The sequence below is a fragment of the Sus scrofa genome, chromosome 2 (assembly GCF_054392235.1).
Source record: "Sus scrofa isolate SSC_HxYL_T2T_F1_AM1 chromosome 2, Sscrofa_HxYL_maternal_Yorkshire_Landrace_v2.0, whole genome shotgun sequence".
Lineage (NCBI taxonomy): Eukaryota > Metazoa > Chordata > Mammalia > Artiodactyla > Suidae > Sus > Sus scrofa.
The window spans coordinates 81131056-81156859 of record NC_139384.1 but is presented as its reverse complement, the minus strand read 5'-3'; the positions used below and the strand labels follow the sequence as shown (position 1 = coordinate 81156859).

The following is a 25804-nucleotide window of genomic DNA, read 5'->3' as shown; positions in this document are numbered from 1 at the left end:
GGGGTGGATGGTGAAGGGAGGATGTGCTTTTCTGCTGCCTGCCCTGTGCCACGATGCACGGCCACCTGCATCAGACCTGAAAGTTGGAGACGCACGGGCAGCTGGGCTGCAATGAGGGCCTAGATTGATGGGGGAAGGGACATCAAGAGAGTGGGGGCTCAACAGCCTGCGTAACGCACCCTAGGTTCTCCAAGGTCCGGGTGTATGCGGACACGAGCAATGAGAAGGCCCAGGAAATGGGAAGGGGGCTGTGTTGGCTGCGCCCTTGGCCACTCCAGCAACTCCCCCAGGGCCTTCCCTCCCCAGGGTGAGGTGCTGGACCTGGCCGCCATCAGCCCCCATCCTCGGCGGGTGGCCTATAGCAGCTCACACACGGACGCCCTGATACAGCAACATCTTGACCATGCTGAGCAAAATTTCCAGGGTGCAGTCCTGGCTTGGGGTGTTGGGGCCTGAGGGCTTGAGGAGGTGAGAGCTGGGGGCCAGGAGCCTGGGGGCTGAGGGTGGGCCTGAGTGAGGGGGTGTGGCTGCGGGAAAGCCTCCTGCGGATGCTCTGGCTACAAGCGGTTGTATACATTTGTGAATGTGTAGGTGTTAGCCGTTGTGTGCACAGGGATGTGTTTAGGGAAAAGGAGCACAGTGACTAGGAAGCCTGGGAATTCAATCTGTGTTTGAATCTGGCTTCTACCACTTAAGGACTGTGGGCTTGGGTGAATCACCCAATTTTTCCCTGCCTCCGTGTCCTCTTTCATTGTGGATTATTTGTTCTGCGAATACTTACTGAATACCCACTGTGTGCCAGGCACTTTGTGAACAAAACAGACACAAATCCCTGCTCTTGTGGGCCTGGCTGACAATACAGATGGAGAAATGAAAGTGTTCAACATGCCAGATGGCAGTGAGTGCCATGTATGTGCATGAGGGGAGGGGTGTGCAGTTTTAGGTGACTTTCAGGTAAAGAATGGAAGGCCATGAGCAGTGAGCTGGGCAGTGCTTCAGGGGGGAGAGCCTCTTTGGCAGAGGGAGGAGTATGTGCAAAGGCCCCGAGGCAGGAATTTACTTGGTAAATTCCCTCGTGGTTGGAAGCTAATGAGTGAAAGAGAGGGGTGGAGAGGGAGGAGGTGAGAGCAGAGAAGGGACAGACCAGGTCATGCAGGGCTCTAGGGAGAAAGATGGTGCTTGGTTTTTCAGTCTGGGAGGGCAGTTAAAGCAGTTCCTCCTGCCTGCGTGGGGATGACAATAGCACTGACCCCAAGGAGTTGTTATAAGAATTATAAGAATTAATATGTGGAAAGTGATAGTACTGTGTCTGACGCATACTGAACATGCATGAAATATTAGGCTGTTATTACGTGTGGTGGTTAAGTGTGTCTCAGGGTGTGTCTGCCCTGCAGCTGAGCCGAGTAGCTTTTAGTGAGTTTGTTGTTGTGAAAGAATCTTGCTAAAGCTATTAAAAAAAAAAAACCCTGCTGGGTGTTTGAAAGCCCTGCTGGGGTTACTGCTCTCTGGCTGGGACAGGCTCTTTTGTATAACAGATGTTATCCAGATGTCAGCCGGGGTTACTCAGGCCTCAGAGATTTGGCGCCTGCCTCTCTCCCACGACCTGCGGGAAGCCCAGCGCCCTCCTGGAGATGTCTGCAAATTCCCAGGGCCTGTGTTCTCATGCTGGCTTCTTGGCTTGAGTTACTGCCTGCTGAATCCTTGATCTTACCTGCCTTCATGGGGCCAACCCTTTGGGGGAATCAGTTCAGTTTTCTTGATCTCCCCCAGACCACCCGCGTGTGATCCCTACACACTTATCTGATTGCCCTGAGGGTGGCCCACAAGATGTGGTGTTCTCCCCAAGAGGCTGCCATCCCAAAGGTTTTCACATTGTTTGAGCTCCTGCGATGAGCTTCCCAAAGATGTTGCTTGACACACATTCCACCGTCCAAAGGAAAAGTTTGCACACTTCCTGCACCACAGCAAAGTTTATGACCTGCTCAGAGTGAACTGGGTGGTCGTGAAAAGGCTTGGAAGCAGTTAGTTGGACCAGAGTTGGCTGTGGAAAGTCCAGGCAGGGGCAGATGTGAGCTGACTGGCACAGAACAGGGAGAGGAGGTTTGCAGTGAGCAGTAATAGTAGAATCAGCCTGGATGCAAAACCTGGCTCCAGCCCTTATCAGTGGGAGATGTAATCTCCCCATAGCTCAGTTTCCTCATCTGCAAAATCAGCTCATTCCTAGGAAACATCAAGAGCCCAGAAACAGTTACAATGAACCAGACTTCTGGAAAATGAGGCATGGGCGACTTCAGACAGAGTCTGCTGTAGGCTATTGGGCAGTTCCTGTAATTGTCGCTAACTGCTTTCTCAGGGTGTGGATGGTTAGGGCTCAGAGGTCAAAGCTGTGGCAGCAGAACCTTGCATGCCCCCCCACCCCTGGGGCAGGTCATGACGTATGGGACAAGCCCAGAACTGGTCTAGTTCCAAGACAAGTGTGTGGGCTGTGCTAAGAAACAGGCATTCCACTCAAGCCTGGAATTAAGACCAGGGTCATGCTTAACCTGAACCATAGTTCAGTACTGCTGTCATATGGACCAAATTGCCCGAGACTGTTCTCTGTGAGGCTTGTTTGATTTCTGCATAATTGTAATTGTCACATTTGGTATCAACTTGAATAGGAAACGGGCTCCTGGAATAGGTCTTCGAGAGAATATTATACAATGCTTTTCTTTCCTTTCCTTTCCTTTCCTTTTTCTCTCTTTTTTTCTTTTGCAGCCACACCTGTGGCATAGAGAAGTTCCCAGGCCAGGGATAGAATCTCAGCCTCAGCTGTGACCTCCACTGCAGCTGTGGCAATGCCGGATCCTTAACTCACTGTACCACAGTGGAAACTCCTATACTTAACCTTTTCTGGATCCCAGACTCATATGGGAATCGAAAGACCACCTCCAATCCACTGCCCCCAACTCCCCTCTGCCCTGCCCCCAAATATATTTACCCCACAGATTTTTTGAACAGTTATATGGTATCATGATTTTTCATCCACGTTAGGAACCTCTGATTTTAGTTCAGTTCTTTCATTTTATAGGAGTTGAGACAGAGGTGCAAGAGCATAGCGCCTTGTTCAGGTTACACAGATAATCAGTGATAGAACTGGGTGTCAGCCCAAGGTAGTAATTAATTGTAGAGTCAGCCCGGATGCAAACCCTCCAGCCCTTACCAGCAGGACATGTAATCTCTCCATGCCTCGGTTTCCTCATCTGCAAAATCAAGATAATGATATATATATATATTTTTTGGTTTGTTATTTGCTTTATAGTGGAGACACAAATTGATTCCTTAGGCTGTACTTCTGGCTTAAGTGGAAGTTTGAGCCAGATAAAGAATTCCCGCCACCTAGTGGTTGCATGGTGAAAAAAGTGGAATTCTTGGCCCTGAAACATACAGGTTAACCACACCAAGGGTCTTCGCGTGGTTAGAGTCAGTGGCTGCACTTTCATAAGCTTGTGTATCTCCTTCCAAAGAGTATGTTTGACCATTGTATCAGTTAGCCTTTGCTGTGTAACAAACTAAAATGTAGTAGCTTGAAAAGATGGTCATTTATTAACACTTGATTCTGTGGGTTGAAGATTTGGGCTGAGTTCAGCTGAGTAGTTCTTCTGCTGATCTTGCTTGGAGTCACTCATGGGATGACAGTTAGCTGATGGCTTAGCTGAGACCAAATGCCAAATAACCTCGGATGGCTCCATGCATGTGCCTGGTAGTCGCAGGCTGTGGGCTAGGGTGCCTTGGTTCTCATCCACATGGCTTCTCCAGCAGGCTAGTTTAAGCTCATTTCCATGGTAGTTGCAGAGTTGCCAGGAAAAGCAGAGAGGACCAGTCCCAGCACCTCTTCTTCTTTTTTGCTTCTTAGGCCTGCACCCGCATCATGTGGAAGTTCCCAAGCTAGGGAGTCCAATTGGAGCTACAGCTGCTGGCCTGCCCCACAGACACAGCAACACAGGATCTGGGCCGCGTCTGCATCCTACACCACAGCTCATGGCAATGCCAGATCCCTGACTTACTGAGCAAGGCCATAGGTGGAATCTGTATCCTCATGGATACTAGTTGGATTCATTTTTGCTGCACCACAATGGGAACTCCCCCTTTTTTTTTTGGGAAAGCGCTTCTTAAGCTTCCACATGTGTCAGGTTTGCTAATGTTTCATCAGCCAAACAAGTCAAATACAGATTCGGGAGGAAGAGAAGCAGAATCCATATCTTGATAGAGGTGCTACCAATTGTTGTGGCTATTACCCCTCCTCCTCCTCAATCTCCCATGCATTTTTTTTTTTTTTAAACTGCTGTGTCTGTGGCATATGGAAGCAGCTTGTGGCATGCCAGATCCTTAATCTACTGAGCAAGGTCCGAGGTGGAACCTGCAGCCTCATGGAGACGGTGTTGGGTTTGTATCCCACTGGGCCACAACAGAAACTCCTTCTAACCATGTTTGCTGGTGAGCGCCTGGGTACTGAGTTGTCAGTTTAACACTTAAAGGGTTTGATCCTCAGAGATGTTTTCACTTTTCACAAGAAAGGAATTTATAATTCCAGACTGTGACCTCCAGGCTATCCTACCAGCCTAGTTATGGGCAGTGACCTCCTCCTTGTAGGACATTTCGTTTTTTTTTTTTTTTTTTTTTTGTCTTTTTGCCTTTTCTAGGGCTGCTCCCACTGCATATGGAGGTGCCTAGGCTAGGGGTCTAATCGGAACTGTAGCCGCCGACCTACACCACAGCCACAGCCACACCAGATCCAAACCACATCTGCGACCTACACCACAGGTCACAGCAATGCTGATTCTTAACCCACTGAGCAAGGCCAGGAATCGAACCTGCGACCTAATGGATACTAGTTGGATTCGTTGACCACTGAGCCATGACGGGAACTGTGGCATTTCTTTTTCTTACCTGCCTACACTCCCCTCTTCACTCCCCATAATTCCATACCTCTCTGCCTTTCATCTGCCTTCTGGGTTAAGTAGACTGCTGTGGGCTAGTCCGGGATCTATACAGCCTTTCCTTGCATTGTTCTCAGTAGAGCATGCTGCTCAAGAATGAATGGGATGGGCATTCCCATCATGGCACAGTGGAAAAGAATCCGACTAGGAACCATGAGGTTGCAGGTTCAATCCCTGGCCTGAGAACCTACATATGCCATAGGTGCAGCCCTAAAAAAAAAAAAAAAAAAGAATGAATGGGATGGCCATTGCCATCTTGTCCCCTGTCATGGTAATCTCAGGACTCTTTCTCTATTCCTGGCATAAGAAACGGTCCGCTGGCAAGGTGGGCTCAGGTCTGTCTTATCCACCACTTGCCTTAGAACAGTGCCTGTGGCTGCCACTCATTAAATGAATGTCTGTGGGCAGGACCAAAGCCCCGCCTGAGGGTTTCACTTCTGAGGTTGTCTGTCATGTGTCATCCCAGTGACTATTTCCTGTTGCCTGCCGTCCTCCAGCCCTTCTATAACTCTACGTGCAGCCCTTTAGCAAGTATTGGTTAGCTGCTCACGATGTTCTCAGGTTCCCCCAGGATGAGCTGTCCACCTCCAGCCACTGGAAATCTTCTCTTAACTTGAGACTCGACCCTTGTACTCATGGCTCAAAACCAAACCATTCTGTGGGAGATGTCAGCTAGTTTCACTGTGGGCTATAAAGATGCAAGTGTCTCCGTGTGAGTTTTCTCTGCCTCAGGGTGCCATCTCTTTTTTTAATTTATTTTTTTCATTTTTTTATTTTTTAGAGGGCACCACCTTTGAGGGGTTTCATTCAAAGGAGAGACAAGTGTTGATTTGTCCATTTATTTATTTTGTATTTTTTTTTTTTTGCTTTTTAGGGCCACACCCGTGGCATGTGAAGGTTCCCAGGCTAGGGGTTGAATCAGAGCTACAGCTGCTGGCCTACACCACAGCCACAGCAACGCCAGATCTGAGCCGCGTCTGCGACCTACACCACAGCTCACGGCAACGCTGGATCCTTAACCCACTGAGCGAGGCCAGGGATCGAACCCGAAACCTCATGGTTCCTAGTCGGATTCTTCTCTGCTGCACCACGACAGGAACTCCTGTCCATTTATTTTGACTTCTTTCCAGCAGAGGGCAGCCTAGTGTCTCATTTTGTCAGAGTCAATCCATTGTGAGGACATTGAAGTCTGCTGTGATGACAAGGTGATTTGTTCTAATTTGCATAAAGGTGACCTGTGAGCTACCCACAGACCTGTACTAACTTGTGGTGTGTGTGTGTGTGTGTGTGTGTGTGTGTGTGTTTGTGTGGCAGCCAGTATAATGCCTGCTTCCCTAAAGTTGGTCAAGTCTTAATCCCCTGAACCTTGAGTATGTTCCCTGCATATTCATGGCAAAAGAGATTCTGTAGATGTCATGCAGATTGCTGATTTTGAGGTGGGGAGATTATCCTGGATTATCTGTGTGGGCTCATGATAATCACCTGGAAGCTTAAAATCTGGGAGTTCCCATTGTGGCTCAGCAGGTTAAGAGTCCCACATAATGTCTGTGAGCATGCAGATTCAATCCCTGGCCTTGCTCAGTGGGTTAAGGATCAGGCATTGCTGCAAGCTGCAGCTTGGGCCACACCTGCAGCTCTGATTCAACCCCTAGCCTGGGAACTTCCATATGCCTCAGATGTGGCCATAAAAAGAAAAAATGAAAAATCAGAGAACCCTTCCTAGCTGGGTCAGAAGCTAGATGAAAGGAGAGTGTTATGGTCTGTGCATGTGGGTTGGAAGAAGAATTTTTGGCATAGTGAGGTGAAAAGAAAGAAGAGTTTATTGAGATAAGAGATGCTGCTAGTGCAGCAGGATGACCTCCTGATGAGCAAGGAGAGCTGACCCTGAGTGTGTGGGATCCTAAGTGTGTGGTCCTGTCTGCTTTTATAACCTAGGGAGAGAGGAGGTCTCAGAATATACCTGCTGACCTTCAGATTGGTTGGGGAAAGAGGGGATAGGAGACACTTGCTAGTTGATTGGGGGTGTACAAGGCCCCTATAGGGGTGAGGTGAGGCATGGGTCACATACCTTTCCTAGTTGGGGGTGGGAAGGAGTAGGCTAGGTTGCTCCAGGTGGGGGAGAGGGCATTATAATGAGATGGGTGGAGAGATGATAAGGTTCTGGTAATTCTTGGCCAGAGGATTTGAGTTCTATCTTCTTGAAGAGGCCTTGAAGTCCAACAAAGAGGAGGGGAGATTTGAAGGGTGAGAGGGAGATTTGATCTGCTGCTTCAGGCCTTGAAGATTTGGGAAGAGACCATGAGTCAAGGAATTGCCGTGCCTCTCAGCTGACAGCCAGCAAGGAAACAGAGGACTCAGTCCTACAATGACAAGGAAGTGAAATCTGCCAATAATATGAGTAAGCAAGGATCCTCCCTAGAAAGCAACACAGCCTGTGGATGCCTTTTTATCTTGGTGAGCCCTGTGTGGGGCTTCTGACCTCCAGAAATGTAAGATAATGCATTTGTGTTGTTTAAGCTGCAGTTGGTAGTAATTTGTTATGGCACTTGGAGGAAACAAAAACAGTGTGGAAATAACTCTCTTCCTTTCCCTAACAGAATGATTTCAATCCCACCTGTTGAAGGTGAAACTGACAGCACTTATGACTTAAACCTAGCCAGAACCCAGACTGGGGCTTGAACCCATGGGCTGGGACTGGAACCCAGCCAGAAGCCAAGTTGGGACTTGAACCCACAATTTTTAAATTAGAATCACTCACCTGGTGTCTGGACTTATTGAGGTTTAGGTTCTTTGTGTCTCAGCGCAGAAGGAATTCAGCGAGAGACAAAGCAATAGGCGAGACATAGATTTATTAAGATAGGGCGCTTGTAAGAGATGCAGGCAGGCAAAGAAGCGCTGCCCCGAGAATTAGGCCGGCTACATTTTTATAATCCCAGGAATGTGGGGAGTGTGAAAAGACTGCCTCTTCCTTTTCTTTGAGTAGACGAGTAGAGTAGACATCAGGCTTACTCACGAGCTCCTCCTTCTTATCTGGAAAGAGAGTATATGACTCTGTGAGGTCAAACTAGGACTGTCATGGCATTTATTCAAATCAGAAGTGGGGTAACATATGCTAAAATATGTTGCATTATCTCAGGTTTCTGTATAATGAGGGTCTCCTACTTTGTAATGTCATCTTTCCCTTAAATTCCTGTCCTTGGTCCTAAGAATCATTCTCTTGCTGAACTTGAATACAGGCCTCATTTTATCTTTCACTTAATGATTTGAAGTATATCTTGTGCTTTTAAATAAAAGTTGTATAGTTAAGCAATCCAGCTTGTTCTGATGGCTTTCCCGAGTAATTATTAACTTAGAGTAGTCTCTCAAAGTTCCCTAGGTTTCCCTCTCTGTCTGTGGTCCCCTACTGGGACTGCTATAGCTACCTGTGTAACTATCCTACTCCATCCCTATCAAAGATAGTGTGTCTTTTTGTGAATGGCCAAGGGTCCACCATAGATGACTGAGTGTTGGGCTGTGGATGGAGAGTGACCACCACGGACAACTGAGTGTTGGCCTGTGAACACTGTCATTCCCCTGGCCCCCACTTTTTCCTACCTGTCACCTGGAGTTCTAGAGTTTTGGTGGGATCTGCCCTGCCTCCCCCCAGTCCCTGCTGCTTCTCTGTGAAGCTTTGGTGTGTGGATCCCACGGATGTGTTTGGGAAACGGGCTCAGGAGATGGGACAACATGGGGGGGGTACAGGTGGCTGGAGTGGTGACATCCCTCCCTGGCCCCTCTATTCCCAGACTGAGGCCCCAGAAGGAGCAGGGCACACATGAGCTATCCCTGACCTCTGGAAAAACTGTATCTGAGAGGGGCCATCTGGTACTCCTGGGCACAACAGCCTTTTTGTGACCCCCATTTCATTTTTTTTTTCTTTTTAGGGCCACACCTGCAGCATATGGAAGTTCCTAGGCTAGGGATCGAATTGGCCTATGCCACGGATCTAACCACTTGCCACCTACACTGCAGCTCACCGCAAGCCTGGATCCTTAACCCACTGAAGAATCCGAGTCCTCATGGATACTAGTCAGGTTTGTTTCTGCCGCTAACCCACTGAGTGAGGCCAAGGATCAAACCTGCCTCCTCAAGGATACTAGCTGGGTTCGTTATCGCTGCACCACAACTGAAACCCCTACTTGGGCTTTAATTCCAGCGAAGTGGGAGCCCTGGCTGTGGGCAGAGGTGGGGACAGACCTGACTCCAGTGCTCACAAGCGCCCTCTGGTGACTGCTTCCAGGAGAACAGACTGCAGAGCGAGGGTGGGATCTCAGGGACCAGCATGGAGGTGACTATGACGCTATAGGTGAGCAATGATAGGGCCAGACCAGGTGGAGGTGGCATGAGTGGGGACAAGTGGGTTGATTCCGGCTAGAGTTTGAAGTAGAGCTGTCAGGGCCTGCTGAGGGACTGGATGTGGGTTGTAGAAAGAGGAAGTGAGGAGTTCCTGCTATGGCTCAGCAGTAACAAACCTGACTAGTATCTGTGAGAATATAGGCTTGATCCCTGGCCTTGCTTAGTGTGTTAAGGATCCAGCGTTGCCATGAGCTGTGGTGTAGGTCACAGATGCGGCTTGGATCCCGCGTTTCTATGGCTGTGGCCTGGGAACTTCCATATGCTGTAGGTATGGCCCTAAAAAGCTGAAAAAACGGGGGGTGGTGGTATGAAGGCCACTCCAGAGCTTCTGGTGAGTAGATGCAAAAACAGATTTTTCTTGAACTGAGCTGGCAAGGATGGACCGGAGTCCTATTACCTTTGAGATGTTCATGAAACCCCACAGAGGCCAGCGAGGATGCAACAGAGGTATTGATGTGAAAATCCTGGTATAGAGAGAATTTTTTTTCTTTTTTTTAAAGTTGCAACTTGGTTTGAATAATTCCTTGGTCAAGTTCCTGGACCAGGGATTGAACCCTAGCCACAGCTGTAACCAGAGCCACAGCATTGATAATACCAGGTCCTTAACCTGCTGAGCTACCAGGGAACTCTAAGAAATTACTTTTATTTCAACTTTTTTTAGATGGATGATTCAATGTTTATTTAATTAATCAACTGCTTTTACACATTTATATTTACTCTTCCCTGAGGCCAATCCTTACTGGTTCTCCCCCCCACAAATTCATTGATATACAATTGACATATAACATGGTGCAGATTTAAGGTGCACAATGTGTTGATTTTATACACTTACGTACTGTAAAATGGTTACCACTATAGTGTTGGCTAACCCCTTCCTTCCATCACGTAGTTACCATTTCTCTTTTTGTGGCGAGAGCATTTAAGATTTGCTTTCTGGGAGTTTCTGTCATGGCTGAAGCAGAAACAAATTCAACTAGGAACCATGAGGTTGCAAGTTCGATCCCTGGCCTCACTCAGTGGGTTGAGGATCCTGTGTTGCTATGAGCTGTGGTGTAGGTCACAGATGCAGCTTGGATCTGATGTTGCTGTGGCTGTGGTGTAGGCCAGCAGCTGTAGCTCCAATTTGACCGCTAGCCTGGGAACCTCCATATGCCGTGGGTGCAGCCCTAAAAAAGCAAAAGACAAAAACAAAAACATCTTGATGTAGCACTTGGGGGCGTGGGCAGAGTAAGGAAACTGAGGCAAGGTGGCCTTGTGCCTCCAGTCCAGAACCCAACAGTCCAGGTGAAGTGGAGCAAGGACCCTGTACCTCTTTTCTGACCATGCTCCTTGCCATCATCACCTGTGATTGGCACCAGCCCCAGCTCCCAGCCATTATCTCATCTTTTTTGGGCACAGCGATTGGCCTAGGAATGGGCATGTAACCCATTCAGAGCCAATGGGAGGCAAGGAGAATTGCTGGGGATTTTGAGGAAGCATATTTTCCTTTTTTTTTTCCTTCTTTCTTTGGGGCAACTGGAAGAGACCTCCCCCACCCCCCAATCTGGCCCTAGATGGTATGGTGTGAGGATGGGAGAAATGGCAGTAGCTGTTTTGTGGATCACTGGGTTGTGATTGGGGCTGTAGTTGCTGTGTGGAGCCGGAATACAAAACCCAGGGTACCTATGATGAAAGAGGGAAGGTTTGGCGATATCCTGTGAGCATCTGGATCAAACCTCACCTGAAGCCGTCAGGCTTTCAGTTATGTAAGCCTATATTTATTGTAACAATGAAGTAATGATAATACCTGCCAAACCCTTATTCTAAGCACTTGTCATGTATTAACCTATTTAATTCCTCCAACAACCCTCTGAGGTAGGTATTACTATCCCCTTTGCACAATGAGGAAACTGAGGCACAGAGAGGTAAAGCAACTTGTCAAAGGCAACACAGTTGAGTGAGCAGAGCCAGGATCCTTGGACCCCTCATCTTGAATGAAATCCAACCTCCTGCTTCTATTGTTTATACCCAAAGGAACAATGTTAAATTCTAGGTGATGTCAGATGCTGCCCAACAGTCACTTTTTCTGGTGCCCAAACTCAGCCTCTGTCCACCTGTGCCAAATAGAAATGCAGAGACTGAGTTTGGGGTGAAGGAGAAAAAAAAATAGCTCTATTGCTTTGCCAAGCAAAGGAAGCCACAGCAGGCTAATGCCCTAAAGACTGTGCCACTCTTCATCCCTGGCATCCCCTCCCTTCCCTGATTAGCAACAGTTTGAACCTGCTTTTTGGAACTCAGGGACTATCATAGAGGCTGAAGCCCAGTCCTCAAAAATAAGAAATGGGGGAACAAAAGCTTGTGCGCCCAGGAGCCCCGCAGGGCTCTGCTTGGTTTTAGTATCATTGACAAAATTGTAAGATTTAGAGTATGAAACCTTTTTATATTGACTCTTGTTCTAACACTAAAGAATGAATCAGGAAAATTAAGTGCATTAGTGGTATGACTTCGTGGCTTCCCAAATTGTACTCTGCAGATTTTTCAGCTTTATTAAATTTCGTACAGTTATGGGTCAGTTACTAATGTAAAAGAGTAATCCAAATTTCACCGTCTATATTTCTTTTATTACTTCGTTCATTTTATGATTATTGCTTAAAGTGAATTTATTTTATAGGGAGGAGGAATTTAAAAGTATTAATGTATGGAGAAGGCCACTAAGCTTGCATCAAATGTCTGTTGAAGGAATCCATGAAGGAGGGCGCAGTTCCACACCGCGCCCTCTAGGCGCCGCTGTTCCCAAATCAAGGCCCGCTTAGTCCCACCGCCGGGCGCAGGGCGATTCTTCCTCAAATCCGGCCAGGTTTTGGTCTCCATCACAGGATGCGGAGCATGCCTCAGGCTCTTCCCCACCTACAGATCCACATCCTGCCCCTGCAGCGTGTTTATCCACTCACCCCCCAATCCACTCACCACCCCAACTCTGGGGCCATGTGTGGGATCTTTCCTACAAGCAGCTCTACCCACGTCCCTCTTCCTTCCAGGGTTCCCCCCAAAAGGGTACATGCTGACTTCACCTCTGAGCCTTTGCAAGTGCTGTTCCTTCTCCTGAAATGCCCACAATCCCTGTTTACTGGTGTCCACTCAGAAAACTCATACTGTTGCTAAAGATTTAGACCCACTTTCTCCTGCGGACACGTTGCTTCAGCGTCCTGTGCCTCAGTTTCCTCTGATGGGAAAGCTGGATAGGGAGGGTATGTCTAGAGAAAGGAATCAGAAGACCTGCTGGAGTTTTCCTGTGGCACTGTGGGTTAAGGATTGTCACTCCAGCATCATCACTGCAGCTGCTTGGGTCGCTGCTTTTGCTTGGGTTCCATCCCTGGCCTGGGGAACTTCCACATATCGTAGGCATAGCCAAAAAAAAAAAAAAAAAAAAAAAAAGAAAAGGTCTGTAAGGCACTGGGGAGCCACAGAAGATGTTTGAGCAGGAGAGTGTCCTCACATGTAAGGAGAGAAAGGGCTCTCTTCCTTTTGCCTCTTGCTCTAAGTAGAAGGGTCTTATGGGGCTCAAGTGAGAGGCTATAGCTTTGGCCAGCCCAGACCACTCCCTCTCTGAGTCACCAGTGGCTAGACCAGCGGGTCCCCCTCCCTGTGTGCCCTCCTAGTGGGGCCCCTTTGCTCCCAGGTGACCCCTCCTGAGCCTGAATCAGCCTACAGCACCTGCTCCCTGGGCAGACGCCAGGTGTGTGTGTGTGTGGGTGCAGCCCTGCGGGGAAAGCCACAAACTACAGGCGGGGGCCGGGGTGTCACCTCTACGGAAGCGCTGGTGACTCTACCGCAGAGGAGTCTGAGGCCCCACGCGGCTGATGTGGCTCACACAGGACTCACTGGGGACACAGAGACCAGGAGGTGAGGCTTGAAGGCTGGTCATCATCTAGGGGGCGGGGGGCCTCGGGAACCCCGCACTCAGACCACTGCCCCCTGCCTCATTGTCTCAGCCCCTTTGTCCCTGTAGACACCCCCCCACCCCGTTTTCAGCTTTCGCACCCTGCTCTTTCTGTATTTCTCTCTCTCTGGGTCTCTGGCTCTGAGGGTCTGTGTCTCTTTGGGTTTCTCTGTGTGACCCCGAACTGTGTGTCTCCCCGAACTGCGTGTCTCTCTGACTGCCACCATCTCTGTTGTTCCATTCAATCCCCAACTCTCTGGCCAGTACGGTTAGGGGACCACAGGCTTCTCTCCCTCTGCGGGCCCCATCCTCACCCTTCTTTTCAGCAGCTTCTGACCATGTTGCCCTGAGGGGGGCTTGCCTTGGGGAAGGCAGGGAGGGCCTGGCAGAGGTGGCATCCTGGACCAGGTCCCATGGAGCATCAGATTTCAGACCCTGATGCTGACATTCATTTTGGGGGCCCTCCTGCAGCGCCTTCTCCCTGAAACCCACCTTTCTCCTCACTTCTTGCCCTTTCTCCCATCACCGGGCTTCCGACCTCCTGTGGGGTGTCTCTGCTTCTTCTGTGGGTGTTGCCCGCACATCCGCCCCATCCCCCACATGGCGCAGCTGCTGATGGCTGTGGCCCAGCTCACTGTCACCTGGTCAGCACTAGTGGGATGAAACAGCACAGGCTCCATGCACCTCTGGAAGGGACCCAATAGTGTGGGTCCTTATGGGAGACTGCAGCCTATGAATGTGTATGTGTGGGAGAGTGGGAGTAGGGAGGGGTCTGGGAGAGGGGTTGAGGTTCAGAAGATGCTGTTTCAGGGACCAGGGAGGGTCTGCTTTTGGGTGGTTTTCTAGGGGTCTGGCTGTAGGGGTGGGTTGAATTTGTTCCTTGGGATTCTAACCGTTTTCTGAGATCTGGTGGTAAAGTAGCTCCAGTGCTGCGTAGACTGGTGGGTGTTTCTGCTCAGGGTCAATATGTTGTGAGGTCTGACTAGATACTGTATAGTGATCCAGTTACTGCAAAGACTTGAGGGTTGCTGAGGTCTAGCATGACAGCGGGGAGGACCTTGGGCTGTTGCTTGCTGAGCGTGGGGTTGTAATGTGTGGGCTGGTGTCCATCAGCTCCTTCTCTCCCTCTGCCTGCCTCTCCCCTTCCCTCTCTGCCTTTCCTGCTTCCTCTGTTGTCTCTTTCTCTCCGTCTCTGCCTTGCTCTGGCTCACCACAGTCCTCACTCATCCACACAATTTATTGAGCAATTACTCTGTGGCTACCAGCTGGTTGCGGCAGGTGCCTGGGAGCTCATGATTGGTGATCAGAGAGGAGTCGCTTGTTCTCTTGGAGCAAATGAGCAGGAAATTTGTGTCTCAGAGACCCCTTACCCCTGTCCCGGCCAGGTCTTGTTCCCTAAACTTCATCCATCTGCGGAGATCTCCTCATCTTGTCAAATGCCTCCTCCCCAAGCCCCTACCTGCCATCCTGCTTCCTGTCTCTATGAATCTAACTCCTCTAGGGATCCCCTAGGAGTGGAATCCAACAGTGTTTATCCTTTGTGATTGGCTTCTTTCATTGAGCATCATGTCCCCTGGGTTCAACCACCTTGTAGCATGTATCAGAATTCCCTTCCTTTTTAAGGCTGAGTAATATTCCATTGTTATGGATGGACCACATTTCATTTACCATTCACCCGTCGATGGACACTTGAGTTGCTTCCACCTTTTAGCTATTGTGAATCACTCTGCTATGAACATGGTGTACGACTATCTCTTCAAGGCCCTGTTTGCATTTCTGTTGTGTATATATTCAGATGTGGAATTGCTGGATCTTATAGTAATTCAATGTTTAATTTTTTGAGGAACCACCAGATTGTTTTCCATTTTCCATTCCCAACAACAATGTGCAAGGGTTCTAATTCTCCACATCCTTGCCAACATTTGTTATTTTCTGTTCTCTTATTTTAGTTTTTATGGCTGCACTGGTGGCATATGGAAAGTCCCAGGGTAGAGGTTGAATCTGAGCTGTAGCTGCCAGCCTAGGCCACACACACAGCAATGCAGAATCTGAGCAGCATCTGCAACCTACACCACAGCTCACAGCAATGTTGGGTTGTTACTGCTGAGCCACAGCGGGAACTCCCCTTTGCTCATTTTTATTTTAATTTTTAATTTTTTTTTCCTTTTTAGGGCCGCACTTGCGGCATATGGAGGTTCCCAGGCTAGGAGTTGAAACAGAACTGTAGCTGCCGGCCTACACCACAGCCACAGCAATGCCAGATCCTAGCCATGTCTTCAACCTATGCCATAGCTCACGACCGGATCCTTAACCCACTGAGTGAGGCCAGGGATTGAACCTGCAACCTCATGGTTTCTAATCAGATTTGTTTCCACTGTGCCATGACGGGAACTCCTCCTTTGCTCATTTTAATTAAAAAAAATTTTTTTGGGTCTTTTTGCCTTTTTCTGGGGCTGCACCTACAGCATATGGAGGTTCCCAGGCTAGGGGTCTAGTCAGAGCTGTAGCCACCGGCCTATGCCAGTCCTTTGCTCATTTTTAAATCAACTTTTTTGGGCAGTTGTTGTTATTGAGCTGTGGGAGTTCTCTCTATATTTTGGATATTACTCCCTTGTCAGATATATGATTTGCAAGTATTTCTTCCCATTCTGTGAGTTGCCTTTTTACTCTGTGGACAGTGTCTTTTGATGCACAGAAGCTGGGTCTGGGTGAAAGCTAGCCTGGGGATCTAGGGTTACAACCAGCACACTTCTGATCAAGGAGTCCCTGGGCCATCCAGACCTACCTGGTCTTTATAAATTGGCTTGGATGTTGGGACTTCCCCTAAAGCAGGGTTTCTCCACCACACACTATTGACATTTGGGGCTGGATAATCTTTGGTCCTGTATTTTGTGGGATGTTGAGCAGTAACCCTGGCCAGTAACACCCTCCCCTTGTGCTTGTCAACCAAATATGTCCCCAGACATTGACAAACAGCCCCTGGGTTTAGAACCAGCGTCCTCAAGCTGGAGGGTGGTGGGAGGCTGCTTAGGGATTTGCAGAGGAGCAGTCAGGAGCCCTGGTGGTATTGAAGGTGAGCAAGCCTCAGTCTCCTCACCTGTGGAATGGGAGCCTGGGGCTGGGGTGGGGGGCATGCCAAGATTCAGTGTACTTATTTATTCAACAAGTATTTATCAAGCACCTACCATGTGCCAGGTCCTGGATTGGAGATATCCTGGGGAGAGGAAACCCAGGCCCTGGCTCCATGGGAGAGAGAGGTTGGCCAATTCATTACACAAGCGAATGTAAAATTACTCCGATGATAAATGCTAAGAGGCAGAAACTCCTTGTGTTCACTAGGTGCAGAGTAGGGGCACTGGATCTATCCTGGGAAGTCAGAAAGGACTTCTTGGAGAAGTTTCCATCCAAGGATGAGAACAAGGAAACTAGGAGAGCAGGGGAAGACCATTCCAGGCAGTGCAACTGCACGTGAAAAGGTCCTGTGGTGAGTCTGGGAGGTCAGAAGGCCAGAGTGGTTGGAGCTTGGAGGGGACCAGCTCCATCTGGACTGTGGAGGGTTCCCTGGGTGGGGCGAGGGAGTGTGGTCTTGATCTGTTGAGGGTTTTAACCTGGGAAGTGGCATAATCTGATTTGTGTGGTGAAAAGATCCCTCCAGCAGATAGTGTCTGTAAAGTGCTTAGCACAAGCAGGGCTGGGCACCCAGATAGGGCCCGGATGCTGCCCGTGGGGGGTGGGGGTACCCAGAGAAGTCACAGGGTCCAGTCCCTGCCTCTTGAGTTCCCCAGGGACAGCTCTGGCCTGTCTCTAGGGACCATAGTGTGTCTGAGCTGGGGGTGGGGGCTGGGATGTCCCCACTTTAGGTACAATTGCTGAGATGTGGGAGAGGCCAGTACCCCTGGGGTGGAGGGCCGGCTCCCAGGGATGGAAGCTGCTTCTCTCAGTACACTCTCAGCCTGGCTCATCAAAGAGAGACTGAGGCCCCAAGGGCTTCTTAGACACCGAGTCCTGAGCCAGGATCTGCATCTTTTCCTCAAGGTGCCTTTGGGACCTGCCACACCTCCAGCCATATCTCATGGATCAAAACAGTGAGCTCTGGGCTCCAGCTGCCCAGGTTCCAAACCTACCCATGACAAACTGGGTGACTCTGGGCAAGACCTGTACCTCTCTTGAGCCTCTGTGGCCAAAAGGGGAGAAGCTGCCTTCCAGGGAAGTTGTGGGAATTAAACAAGGTCGTTCATACACACTTCATTCATGCACTCATTAAGTGCTTATATGAACAGTTGTTAAGCACCTACTGTGTGCCAAGTGCTGATATAGGCACTGGGGACACAGAGGGGTTCCGTGCCTGTCCTCAGGGGCTGGCGTTCTAGTGGCAGAGACAGACACTAAACAAATTGACCAGTAATTAAAAAGTAGGGGACTGAGGCATTCCTGCCATGACTCAGTGGTTAAGAACCCAACTAATGTCCATAGGATGAGGGTTTGATTCCTGGCCTTGCTCAGTGGGTTAAGGATCCAGCTTTGCCATGAGCTGCGGTGTAGGTGCAGACATGGCTTGGATCCTGAGTTGCTGTGGCTGTGGTGTAGGCCAGCAGCTGCAGCTCTGTCCGATTCGACTCCTAACCTGGGAACTTCCATATGCCGTGCATGCAACCCCGAGTCCCCCCAAAAGTAGGGGACTGATAAATTCACTGAATAAACACAAAGCAGGACAAAAAGGAGAGAAAATGAATGGGGGTGTGGGTGTGGGTGTGGGTGTGGGTAGAGATTCAGCCCGAGGGTCAAGGGCAGGCCTTACTGAAACAGTGAGACCTGAAGGAGGTGAGGAAGGGGCCATGTGAGTATCTGGCGGAACAGCATTCTGGACAGAGGGAACAGCCCATGCAAAGACCCTGAGGCAGGGCTGTGTCTGGTATGTTGGGGGAATAGTGAGGAGGCCTGTGTGGTTGGAGCAGGGTGAGCCAGAGGAGTCACAGCTGCTAGGCTCCGTGTAAGATTAAAATGTATATAGGGCCTGGTGGGCCTGGATGGGGTCTGGCCACCTGCAGGGCCATTTGAGGACTCAGGTGCCCAGAAGACAGCCCTTCTAGTAGGAACCAGAGCAGGAGCAGGGGCTCCTAGTTCTGGGTCATGTAGCACCTCTGAGCTCCCTTCCCTTGGGTCTGGGTGGTGACTGGGGCCGGGTGCCTTACCCCTTTCTGGTGATACCACCTCTAGACTGGACTCCAGCCTGCCAGGCAAGGAGAATCTGAGGCTCCTCTCATTCTGGGGGTTGTTCTGGTGTGAGCTGGAGAGAGAGGGGGAGGTGAAACCCGAGAGACCTGTCTGGCCAGGGACAGAGGGCTTAAGGTCCCCGAGATGAATTTTTTCCTTGTAAGTTGCAGGAGGTGAATTTCCATTGAGTTGAGGCTCCCAGGGTGGGTGACATGGGCCTGCCGCTCCATCAGACCCATGAGCTCTGGGAGCCCCCCTGAAGTTCTTGGAGTTGATAAACAGAACATTTAAACATTTGGGGACTCCACGTGTATCTCGATTACTTACTAATCCAGGCACCAGCCATTTACCCATTTGACAGGTGAAAAGGCCTAGACTCTAGGAAGCCCAGGCTCTTGTCTAAGTGGCACAGCAGGGATGGAACCCTTGGTCTGGCTTTTGACACCCCCTCCCCCTATCAAGCCTGTTCCTGGCTCCGGGTCTCCAAATGGGCTCATGGGCTGGGGGCACAGATACCAACTGCTTCCGGCCTCTTCCTGTGCCCTGGGAGGGGAGGGGGGAGCAGGGAGGGCCGACTGCAGACCCAGAGTGCCTTGCATTTTTTCCCCTTGAAATCTGAGTTCTCGCATGGGGTTCTCGGTTTTAGAAGTCGGTTTCACTGGGCCTTTTATGAGGTAGGGCTTCGCTCAGAGTGAGAGTGCAGGGCTCTGAGGTTCTATCGGGTGCCTTGAACCTTGTGAGAGTGTAGCCTCTTGGGACTCTGAGGCTCTTCTGTGGAATGGGCTGGGCTGCACCAGGGCCGTGGGAACAGCCCCTCCAGATCCCTTGTCTTTCCTGGGCTGCCCTCTGAGTCAGAGGAAAGCCACATGGAACAGCTTGGGAGGAAGGAACCTGCTTCATCTCAGGTCCCTGGAGTCTGAGCAGGGAAGGGTGGGAAGTCAGAGAGAGGGACTGAGAGAAGCAGTGTCTGACCCCCACTCCCCCCCTCTTGCATACCTCCTGTGATGAGCAGCTTGTTACCTCTCAAGGCAGTCTGCTGGGTTTATGAGCTGAAAATTTTAGAAAATTCTTTCAGATGCTGGCCGCCAACTCTACCTTTATTCCCCTCTTCATGGTCTTTACTTTGCCTTCTGGGACCACACAGAGCATACCCCTTCTCCAAATATTTCACTCCTGTGTTTTTTGGAGTGTTTTTTTGTTTGTTTATTTTTTGTTTTTCTGGTCTTTTTTCCTTTTCTACGGCCACACCCGTGGCATATGGAGGTTCCCAGGCTAGGGGTCCAATCAGAGCTGTAGCTGCTGGCCATGCCAGATCTGAGCTGTGTCTGTGACTTACACCACAGCTCACGGCAACACCGGATCCTTAACCCACTGAGCAAGGCCAGGGATCGAACCTGCAACCCCATGGTTTCTAGTCTGATTTGTTAACCACTGAGCCACGATGGGAACGCCCATGGAGTGAAACAGTGATCATGGTGGGAAGGAAGAGACACCTTTCCTCTTCAAACAGGGTATGAGCCCAACTTTGTTGCCTTTTGCCTAATTACTTTTCCAGGAAGCAATTTACACCTCCACCTTCCAGATACAGGCATGCCCATTTCACCACATCCTTGCTAGCACTGGGCTTTATTGTTTCTTACATCTTTGCCAGTTTCAACTGGGGAAAACAATATCTCATTGTGTAAATGAAAACAAATAAATATTTCTCTTATAGGGGATGGGGTGAACAATTTTTTCAGATATGCATGGCCCATATGAAAGCCACCTCTTGCCTGTAAGTGTTAAGAAGTCTTATACCCACTGGAGAGTTTGTGGTTGTTTCCAGCTCCCCTCTTAGCACAGAGCAAAGGGAAAGCTTGTGGGCTCCTTCTGCCCATGTGGGTGGGGAATTTGTGAGGCTGCCTACCATCTTTTCTTTGATTCATCTTTTTTGCTTCCTTTTTTTTTTTTTTTGTCTTTTTAAAGTTTTAAATTTCTCTCTCCTGTGTTGGTGGCTGAGACCTCAAATGACTGTAGTTTGTCCTCATCTGGGATGGCTTTGGGCTCAAAGAAGGGGTTTGCTAAGCCCCAGGAAGGTTTTCTCTGTGGGATCAGCTGGATATGCCAGGTGTCTTATATACCCAACTTCCTATTTAATTCTCAAAACATTCGCATGTCAGGTGAGGAATCTGAGGCTCAGAGACCAGCACCCTGTGGCCAATATTGGCTATTCCTTTTAGTTTCTCTCAGTCAATTCCTCTTCTGACACCAAGATTTTGTTTAACTAAATTCTAATGTGGAGGAGAGGACTGTCCATCTCTCCACACTCCTTGTCCCACCCTGCCAAGACAGGGGACTGAAGCCCTGTTTCTCATTAGGGAGAAATTTTGATGTCCAGCTCAGCTGCAACCTTGTAATGTGGGAAAGGAAAGAAAAACAGGAAAGAGAGGGGGAAGCCACAGAATACCCTTGGAGAGCTACGAATGGCCTCAAGGCTCTGGGTCTTCATTTCTGATTCTACTAGTCAACCCATCTCTTGAGTTTTTTCTTGGCAACTACATGTATCGTATCTGAGCTATTAGTTCTTTTTTCATGTCTACCTGTTTTTGTTTCATAACCTCCTGTTCTTACTTTATGGCTAGTATTCCCTCCTTTACCTTTTTTTAAATTAGAAAAATGTTTTTGCCTCTACCTTTTTGAATCACTTAATCTATTCATTGTAAAACTCTTTGAAGATTGCACTGATTATCTCTATTTCCGCAGATGTAAATTCTTCCAGTTGGGGAGTTTGTGGCAATTTCATGAAGTGGCCGTGGATTCCTCATCTCTTCCAGATATCTTCCCCTGTCTTCTGAGTCTTCTGAGAATGTGTGTCCTTGACCTTGTATATTAGGGGGCCCTATACTTCCATGAGTAGGGTCACCCTTGTCACTGGGCACCTCTGCTTTGGTCTCTGGTTCATGTTGGCCCTTCCCTGTCATTTCCAAGTGTTTGGGGGAGGAAGGGGAAGGTCTCAGGGTGTACTTGGTCCTCCATCTTCAACGGAAGTCCAATCTCATCATCTGATACCATTGCATTAGGTGATCTCCAAGGGTTCTAGGGATATTTTCAACACAGACTGGGGTTTGACAGCAGAAGCCTAGTGGTAGAGGGTTCTAACACCACCAAGACCAAATAAAAAGTGGCCATGTGGCTTGTTCTGTAGTATTATTATGTACTGGTTCTTTTTTTTTTTTTTTTTTTTTTGCTTTTTAGGCCCACACCACAGCATATGGAGTTTCCCAGGCTAGGGGTGGAGTCAGAGCTGTAGCTGCCAGCCTACACCACAGCCACAGCAACGAGGGATCCTAGCTGTCTTCGACCTACACCATAGCTCATGGCAATGCCGGATCCTTAATCCACTGAGCAAGGTCAGGGATCGAACCTGCGTCCTCATGGATCCTAGTCAGATTCGTTAACCACTGAGCCATGATGGGAACTCCTGTACTGGCTCTTAATACATACAGTCTCATTTATTCTTTACAGAACCAATGAGGTAGGTACTACTATTACCCTCATATTAGATGAGGCATCGGAAGCTCAGAGGGGTGATGTGACTCACTCAGACACACTCAGCTGGGAAGGAGAATCTGAGCCTGGTAGAGGAGATTTAAGCTCTTTACTCTGTCCATCCAGTACATCCTCCCAGCAGCAGGGGTGTGTTCATCTCAACCCTGTCCCATTAGCTGTGCAGTTTCTAGGCCCCTTTTCCCTCTAGGGCACATGAACTTCTCCTCTTCAGAGGTGCTAAATGAACTCCAAACTGTGTCCTCAGTGGAAGAAATGGGGAAAAACTGAGAAGTTTTGTCGGTTACAAGTAGATTCTGGCTCTGCCAATTCATCTGTTTGTGTGTGTGTGTGTGTGTGTGTGTGTGTGTGTGTGTGTGTGTGTGTTTTGCTGTTCAGCGCAGCACCTGTGGCATGTGGAGGTTCCCAGGCTAGGGTTCGAATCGGAGCTGCAGCTATCAGCCTACGCCAATCACAGCAACATGGGATTCAAGCCGTGTCTGTGACCTACCCCACAGCTCATGGCAATGCTGGATTCCTAACCTGCTGGGCGAGGCCAGGGATTGAACCCCCATCCTCATGGTTACTAATCAGGTTCATTACCACTGAGCCACAACAGGAACTCCTGATCATCTGTTTTTTAATCTGTCAAATGAAGATAATGAGTGAATGTTTCTTTTTGAGTGGTGGTAAGCTCGGAGTGAGACATTGCAGGTGCCTGGCACGTAGTAGGGCTCAACAAACCCTACTGTCTCCTTAGAGGAAAATAGACTGGAAAGCAGAGGGATGAGAGTGTTGACCTGTCAAATCCTCAAAGCGTCTTAGGGGCCACAGAGAAGATGAGTTACTCATGGATAGACGAAGAGAGTACATTCGAACTGGAGTCAGTTTCCATTGTGGCTCAGTGGGTTAAGAACCTGATATAGACTCCTCGAAGATGCAGGTTCAATCCTTGGCCTCGCTCAGTTGGTTAAGGATCCGGTGTTGCTGCAGCTTGGGTCACAGACATGACTGGGATCTGGCATTGCTGTGGCCGTGGCGTAGGCTGGCAGCTGCAGCTCCAATTCGACCCCTAGCCTGGAAACTTCCATGTGCTGCAGGAGCAGCCCTAAAAAGAAAAGAAAAGGAAACAAAGAAGGAAAGAAAGAGAACAGGGAAAAATCTAGAGAGGGTATTTTAACTCCATTCCAAGAAGACCTTCTTGACCAAGAAAGGTCACCAGACTCACAGCTGCTGACTTTAGTGAATGAGTTCCCCATTGCTCAGGGGAATCAAGAAGAGCTTAGATTGCCAGTGGTCAGGGAGGCTGTGGAGGCTGATGGGGCTGGGGTGAAGTTGTGCTGGGCCATCTCTGAGGGAGACCCTCTTCCTGTTTCCTCACCCCCTGTGGCTGCTTCACAAAGAGTGTCCCCTCTCTCGCCTGCCCCCCATTAGCGCCTCCTCAAAAGACCACAGGAAGGCCCAGCCCAGGCTTCTCTGAGTCTTCTCTAAATAAACTCGAGCGGCTGAGATATCTACTGCCCCATCTCCCTCTGGGTTCCTGTGGAGGTGTCGGGGGTGGTGGTTAGGGGGGCTCAGGCCAAGCCACAGAGAGTGGGGACTCAGGCAGGGAGGTGCACAGTGAGGCTGAGCCCCTGTCTGCCTCACTGGCTTGGTGTGAGAACTGCCTGTCCCCCTTTGAGCTGACTGCTGACCCATGCTCTGCCTTCTTCCCTGGACATCTTCTGGCTTTGTCTTGGCTTAGAGCACTCCTGGGCTCTTTCCTCCCTTTCCAGACCAAATGGCCCCTGGCTTAGTGATCTTTGGGCTTGCCTGCGACCCCCATCCTCTCTTCTAGAGCTAAGATGGTGCCTTCTGGATGCTGACCCCAGGGACCTGGGATATGCCTTTCATCCCCACCAACTCCTGGCTTTGTGAAGTCAGGGAGGCTGTTTGATTTTCCTCTGCTGCCCTGGTAACCACCTCAGGACCTGGCACAGTGTTGTACGAGTGAATGTCTAAATATGCATCCAAAGTGTCTAGTGAAGTAGCTATTTCAGGGCAGAATACATTTGAGAACTTCCATGTCAAGCAAAAATTAAACTTTTTTTTTTTTTTGCAGGACTTCTCAGAGCCTTTAACAATTCTCCTTTGTGATTTCCATAGAAGGAACAAGGAATGCAATATTTCTCAAATGTATTTATACCTTTTTTTTTTTTTTTTTTTTGGCGGAATGCTATCACCACTTTTTTTTGTTTTGACCACTGGGGTTCTTTTTTTCTTGTTGATGGTTGTTCAGCAGTCAGTTCTGATTTTGGTGTTTTCAGGAGAGGAGGTGAACTGAAGTCCTTTATTCCATCTTGTCTCTTCTCCCTCTTAGCAGAGATGTAATCGAAGGCAAGTTCTGTACCCCATGCAGACAGAGTCCAAACAATACCAAGACTTTGGAGTTTGGAGCAGAGAAAGGTCTATTGCAGGGTTGAGAAAAGACATGGATGGCTCATGATCAAAACCCCCAAACTCTGCCATTGGGTTCTTGAGAATGTACTTTGAGAAATGTGGATTTAAGATCACAGTCAGAATTCCTAGGACCATTATTTGACCATTTATGCCTCTATCCTTTTCAAACACCACCTTCGGAGTTCCCATTGTGGCACAGTGGAAATGAATCCAACTAGTATCCACGAGGATGCAGGTTCCATCCCTGGCTTTGCTCAGTGCGTTGGGGATCTGACGTTACTGTGAGCTGTGGCGTAAGTTCCCGACATGACTTGGATCCCGAGTTGCTGTGGTTGTGGCTGTGGCAGCTGTAGCTCCAATTTGACCCCTAGTCTGGGATGCAGGTCCTAAAAAAAAAAAAACAGCAAAAAACCACGACCTGTGTTAGCTTATGCAGACACAGACATTGATGCCAAGAGTTGTTAGCACAGAATAAAAGATTAAATCACACAATAGCATTGAAGAAGAAAAACTGCACTCTCAATTCAAGAAAGCTATTAGAGTTTATCTAAAAATGAGTGCTGAGTTTCCTGGTGGCCAAAACAAACAGGGCGATGAAGTGGGTTTCATAGTTTTTTTTAAAATATCTAATTTATTTTGTAGTTTTATTTTAATTTTATAGTATAGTTGATTTACAGTGATGTGTCAATTTCTTCTGTATAGCATAGTGACCCAGTCATACACATATATACATTTTTTTCTCATACTACCTTCCTTCATGTTCTATCCCAAGAATTTGGATATAGTTTCCTGTGCTGTACAGTAGGACTTTGTTGCCTACCCATTCTAAATGAAAATAGTTTGCATATAGTAACCCCAAACTCCCAGTCCATCCCACTCCCTCCCTCCTCCCCCTTGGCAACCGCAAGTATGTTCTCTACGTCTGTGAGTCTGTTTCCGTTTTGTAAATAGTTTCGTTTGTGCTGTATGTTAGATTCCACATATAAGTTATATAGAATTTGTCTTTCTCTTCCTGACTTACTTCACTTAGTATGAGAATCTCTAGTTGCATCCATGTTGCTGCAAATGGCATTGGTTGGTTCTTTTTTATGACCAAGTAGTATTCCATTGTATATATGTACCACATCTTCTTAATCCATTCATCGTTTTAGGTTGGCAGTTCAGCAGGAGGACCCAACATTCTCTATGTGCGAACAAATTTCCATTTTCATTCATGTATGCATCTATTCACTTATTCAACAAATGTTTATTGTTATTATTTACCAACTATTCCTTATGAGCACGATGCCAGGTACAGGGATACAACACAAAAAGAGATATATAGCTGCCCTTG

The 25804-nt window shown here is 48.7% G+C and overlaps 1 protein-coding gene across 14 annotated transcripts in view; it reads left to right on the top strand.

The window, feature by feature from the left end:
• Nucleotides 1–25804, top strand: part of NFILZ (NFIL3 like basic leucine zipper) — a 51672-nt gene that overhangs the window by 18667 nt on the left and 7201 nt on the right. For 5 of the 14 annotated variants that reach the window (XM_085013088.1, XM_085013086.1, XM_085013087.1 and 2 more), the window contains one exon: nt 16633–16777. The exons of 2 other annotated variants lie outside the window; for them this stretch is intronic. The gene's annotated coding sequence lies outside the window, so the exon portion shown is untranslated. Of the gene's footprint in view, nt 1–8902; nt 9053–9174; nt 9822–13186; nt 13257–16632; nt 16778–17328; nt 17504–25804 lie in introns of those variants that run through there. 7 more of the 14 variants (XM_085013084.1, XM_085013085.1, XM_085013089.1 and 4 more) reach the window with 6 other exon arrangements.